Source organism: Carettochelys insculpta, chromosome 4 (assembly GCF_033958435.1).
Source record: "Carettochelys insculpta isolate YL-2023 chromosome 4, ASM3395843v1, whole genome shotgun sequence".
Classification (NCBI taxonomy): Eukaryota; Metazoa; Chordata; order Testudines; family Carettochelyidae; genus Carettochelys; species Carettochelys insculpta.
The window spans coordinates 113057192-113063216 of NC_134140.1; the positions used below are offsets into that span (position 1 = coordinate 113057192).

The 6025-nt window shown below is 38.6% G+C and overlaps 1 pseudogene; it reads right to left on the reverse strand.

Moving 5' to 3' along the window:
* Positions 1-4001: 4001 nt before the first annotated feature.
* LOC142012945 (U6 spliceosomal RNA) lies at positions 4002-4118 on the reverse strand (annotated as a pseudogene).
* Positions 4119-6025: the final 1907 nt, after the last annotated feature.

Genomic DNA, 6025 nt, shown 5'->3' on the forward strand with positions numbered 1-6025 from the left:
AGCAATATAGTTTTCTTGCCCTGCCTGGAGTGTGTTCAAAATCACAAAGATTTAACTCCCCCATGCTGTTATGCTTTAAATTAATTATTGACATGACAGAGGGAAAAAAATTGAAAAACGTTAGAACTAACAGATTGTAAGGGCAGATGTGTTTGCAGTTTTCCGTAAGTACACCCTCCATTTAAAAGGGTTTTAGGGCTCAAGCCAACTACCATCCATCAAGAGGCATTTTCCACAGGCGTTGGACCGGGTATGACAAGTTTATCAAAATAAAGGCCCAACTCACATTTAAATCAGTAGGAATAGGACTGGGATCTAACGTGGGACCACTGAAAAGCTTCATAAGGTCAATCGACAGCATTAAGAAAAGAGAGAGCGTGTGTAAGAAACATTTTAAAGTATGCTTTGCATGCTATATGGACCATAGGTTCTTCCTGCTATCACTGTTTAGCTGCGTCTACACGTGCACGCTACTTCGAAGTAGCGGCACCAACTTCGAAATAGCGCCCGTCACGTCTACACGCGTCGGGCGCTATTTCGAAGTTAACTTCGACGTTAGGCGGCGAGACATCGAAGTCGCTAACCTCATGAGGAGATAGGAATAGCGCTCTACTTCGACGTTCAACGTCGAAGTAGGGACAGTGTAGACGATCCGCGTCCCGCAACGTCGAAATTGCCGGATCCTCCATGGCAGCCATCAGCTGGGGGGTTGAGAGACGCTGTCTCTCCAGCCCGTGCGGGGCTCTATGGTCACCGTGTGCAGCAGCCCTTAGCCCAGGGCTTCTGGCTGCTGCTGCTGCAGCGGGGGATTCATGCTGCATGCACAGGGTCTGCAACTCGTTGTCGGCTCTGTGGATCTTGTGCTGTTTAGTGCAAGTGTGTCTGGGAGGGGCCCTTTAAGGGAGCGGCTGGCTGTTGAGTCCGCCCTGTGACCCTGTCTGCAGCTGTGCCTGGCACCCTTATTTCAATGTGTGCTACTGTGGCGTGTAGACGTTCCCTCGCTGCGCCTATTTCGATGTGGTGCTGCGCAACGTTGATGTTGAACATCGACGTTGCCAGCCCTGGAGGACGTGTAGACGTTATCCATCGAAATAGGCTACTTCGATGTAGGCTTCACGTGTAGACGTAGCCTTTGCGTAGCTGGTTTTCCAATTAAAGGTTTTGCTCGTGTTGAGGGGGTTGACAGTTCTGATCTTACACAGGGAAAGTCTGAGTGGATTTACACCCGTATGAGATTGGTATGTGTTTTACTGTTAGTAATGTTTTCCATTCCACTGTGTAGGTTTTTAGATTGTTTCCGCTTTCCAAAATAATAGGTATCTGGGTAGCAGTATACTGCTGGTGCTTAAATCTTGAGCAAGCAACCATGAGTTTAGTATTACTGCATTCCAATGGAAGTCCAAACTACTGGCAACAATTCAGTGCATTAGTTACATTATCTATAGTAAGAGAATGAATAACACAAGAGACAGAGAGGATACACAGGAGAACTATAAATGGATTATCTAGTTTTAGCTTTTGGTCAGGTCCCAGGTAAAGAGAAGAGTGGGAAGGATGGTTCAGTAATTCAGGCACTAGCTTAGGCTGTGGAAAAGAAAAAAAAATCAGCATTCAGGTCCTTGCTTTGCCACAAAGTTCTTGTATGACCTGTCATGTAGCCTCTTCTTCTGCGCTCCCCATGTGTGAAATAGAGACAATACTGTACTTCCCTACCTCACAGGAGTCTTGTGAAGATAAATATATTAAAAATGATGAGGTGTTCAGAGACAATGATAACATGAACCGTATAAGTACCGAAGAAACAGATAGGTGACAGAAAATACCAAAAGATGTGAGAAGCTCTAGTGAATTAATGTAACAGTTTTTTAAAAGGAAGAATTCAGACTTTGACTATCATCTTATTTAAACTTCATGCTTACCAAAATAATGTAATAAACAGTCTGCAAACACCACATTATAATAAACCTCTAACAATAAAAAACATAAGTTTATGAAGAATAGACCACACCAGACAAATCTAGTACTAATACAATAAAATTAGTGTATGCCAGGAATCCAACAGATATTATATAGGTGGACTGCAACAGAAAAGTTGCTTGCTTGGCATAAAAAAATTATTTATAGGTCTTCAGTTTCATTCTTCCAACACAACAATATTGACTTCCTCCTTATTATAAGCTGCCGAGTTCTTCATAGTCACAGCAAGTGAAGTTTCATAATAAATAGTTGCAACAGATTTAGTTCAAACACACATCCATATTAGTAAAAACAGAACTCAAGAGATAGGTAAACATATTCAGTCCCCCAGCAGAAACAACATAGATTTCTTTTTCCATCAGTTATTCCTCATCCATAGGCTATCATTGTTTCAGAGTTGCCTGTAATTGTGATTTACCCTTTAATATACTTCAGATAACTATAATCCTCAAAGTGGCTGAAATCTAAGCCTTCAATAACAAATTCAACAAATCACATGAATTAACTGTGTGAGTAGCGTGTGTGAAAGTTTTCAGCCCAATCAATCTTTATTGACAAAATACTGGTTTGGAGGAACCAAAATGTTGCTTGAATTCAGGCTGGCTTCACGGAATTGTTTGTGTTGAAAAAATAAAAAGTCATAACATTTCATTTTAAAATAAAATACTGATTTTTTTTTTGTTGAATGAGACCCTTTTAAAGAAACATTTACTTTTTTTAAATAAAAAAGTTTTTAAAATGTTTTAAAACATTTCAGGTCAAATAAAATGTGTTTGATCCAAAATTTAACTTTCCAATTTTCAGATCATGTGGAACAACTTGTTATTGGTTTGACCTGAAACAATTTGCATGGCTGTAATTATAAGTAACATAGTACCACTAGGTAAATGCAGAAACGCAACTGACGGTCAATACAGGATAGAATGTGATAGAACAAAGTATTTCCATATTCTCAGAAAAGGTAATATCTTTTGTAAATCAGATATTGCATTTCCTTACATTCAAGAAAGGTAATATCTTTTGTATCTCAGTAAATGTTGGTAAATATTAACTTTATATGGCTGCCATTTCTGTTCCTTTATGCATTCACTTGAAAATCTAGATCAGAGATTATGTGCTACACTTACACCATTTGATGTTATTAGAAAACTTAGATAACATTGATGTAGGCAATGCTATTAAATAGCTCTGATGCATTATAAAGTAGGGTCAAAAGTGAACTGCCGTGTTATCATCTTATCCTCATGCTAAGCAGCCACCAAAACAGAGGTCAAACAACTGTTTCCCTCGTTGAGTAACTAGTTAGCGTAACTCTTGCTTCCTTCTCTTCACTAATCTACAGAATACAAAATATAATTTTTGTTAGCCAGATCCTTGCCTGATGTAAAGTAGAGTACTGTATTTCTATCTACTTCAGTTAAAGTCATACGTTTAATTTTGCCTCTGTTTATTATTATCAGTGTTTTTTAAATGAAAAAAGGAGCTGGTACTCAGCCAGCTCCCCACAAATCTCCCCAGCCAGTCCCATGACTGGGGCTGCTGGTACTCAGTACCAGCAAGTACTGGGACAAAAAAAGCATTGATTATTATTATGCATCACATATGTGAACAATCTTATTAGATAGTTATAGATGGCAGTGCAGGTAATTGAGATGAAGTGCCAGTTGATACCTCAAAGGGATGATTGTTGCATCCTATTGTGATTTCAGTTTCCTGCAAATGATGCTGGAAGAGACTCTTTAATATGTATTTCAGAAAAAAAAGGTGGGGTGTTTCAAACAGGAAGACAGGAAAGAAAATGAAACAACACTTATATGGCGTGGAACAGACAGAAATAAATAAGGATGAGGAATGTTTGCGGTGGCAAAAAGAGAGATCCAAATTTGCAATTGTGCCTGCCTGAAAGCAAGGACTCTATGTTGAACCACAACCAGAATTTATGTCTCAATTATGAAAGCTCCTATATACTGATCGATTAAGAGGTGTGGTTAATTTGTCATCAGCATATATGTTTCTTCTCAGTAGCCATACTGAAGCACTTCATGAATTTGCATGTCATCTTTGTGCAGGAGCCATGCTAATCTTCTCTGTATCATTCCAATTTTAGTATATGTGCTGCCAAACTTTGGTTTGCTGCAGACAACATTTTTAGCCACCCCACACAGAGATTATCATTATACTTTTATTCCATCACCATACAAATCAAACCACTTTTTTGCCTTCAGAAATTTGATTCCACTATGTCTAGAAACATGGCAGTCTCTGCATGTGCCTACCTCTTCATACTCTAATGACACCAAATCCCAGATGTTTACACCAGAGATTGCTCTTAAAAAAAAAATAGATATTTTTTCCTTAAGAAATAGTAGTAGTATTCATTAAGGTTATTACAATCCTTTTAATATTTTCTACAGAAAGTATAGAAAGATATCTGAATAAGGTAAAGATTTCATGTTTTTAAGATCAATCATCGTACAATAAAATCTTAGTTATCAAAATTATTTTTATGGAAAAAAGGTAGCTATTTTTGGTGAGAACATATGTGATAGGAGTTCTGAGAGTGGTAGTCAAAGAAAAAGGATTATTTCATAGCAAGATTACCAAGTATGCATTTCAATAGAACAAATACTCCCTTTTAACTTAGTAATAAGCCAATGGCTGATGGTACACGTAAGAATGTATTTAGGCCAGTTATTGTATAGTTATTGTTAACCAATAGATACAATCACATGAAAACATTTATACTTCAGGGAATGTATTCAAATAGCAAAAGGTTTAAGCCATGGGTGTCCAACCTTTTGGCTTGCCTGGGCCGCATTGAGTGAAGAGGAATTGTCTTGGGCCGCATATAAAATATATAATATAGTTAATGTATATAAATCTCATAATAATGTTAAAAGTTTACGATCTTGTGGGGCCGCATTACTAGCTGTCCAGGGCTGCATGCGGCCCGTGGGCTGTGGGTTGGACACACCTGGTTTAAGCAGTCTTTGGAATAGTTTTCAAAAGAGAAGAAGTTGTGGCTGGTCAACTATAAGCAAATTGTGTTACTGTTCTCTTACTAGAATTACCCAAAGCAAGACTGGACAAAAACCCCTTAGAAAGAGGAATATAAACCACCATATGACACGGGGAATTGATTGGACTGGAAAATTAAGATATCTTTGCTATGTGCGTTTTTAATTTTATAATCTACTTTGCCACTATTTTATGTTTAACAGCTTCATATAATATTATGATTTATGAAACTGTTCTAGAATATTTTATTGTCAAATAGTTGCAACTACCGGTTTCAAAGGATATTTCAATAATCTGCTTCAGCCTGAGTGCAATCAGTGTTTTCAAAGTTAGAGTGACTAAGAGTATTTGTACTCTAGAAGATTAAGTTGAATTTGTTTAGGTTGATTTTTAGCACCCAGTTTTGTAAAGTTGAGGGTAGATGTTCCTACTGGCACAAAAAGCTGATGAAGTGCATCCCTATTAGGGTGGAAAGCTTTGACTTTGTCAGCAATGCACTGTGGGCACCTATCCCACAATTCTGGCTGCTTCCTTGCATTGTGGTTTGAACTCCTAGGCTATGCTAACACTGTGGTCTCTATTTCGGGATACATTTGTATCCCAAAATAGAAACCCCAGGTCTAAACGCCACGCTCAAAGTAGCAGGGCTATTTCAAGCATGGTATTTCATTCCTGCTACCCCTCATCATGAGACGGGTAGTGGGAAGTTCAAAATAGGCACTTAATTCACACTTCGGTGCTGTCCAAATGGCACTGAGCTCGAAATAAGTTACCTCAAAATAACTTATGCAATTTGTGCAATGCAAATTGTGTAAGTTGTTCCAAGATACGGCTACAGTGTAGCCCTAGCCCGTGTCTGACAGGACAATACAGTTCTGCGGGTGGTTCTGGGTATGTCTCATCAGTCTCCCATAGTTCACTTATCTCCTCCCCGTCTCTTTGGAAAGCTATGGCAAAAAGTGTTTTTGCATGCCTTTTTCACTAGGTAGCTGTGCAGATGCCATTGCAAGGCTATCATGGATCCTGTCCA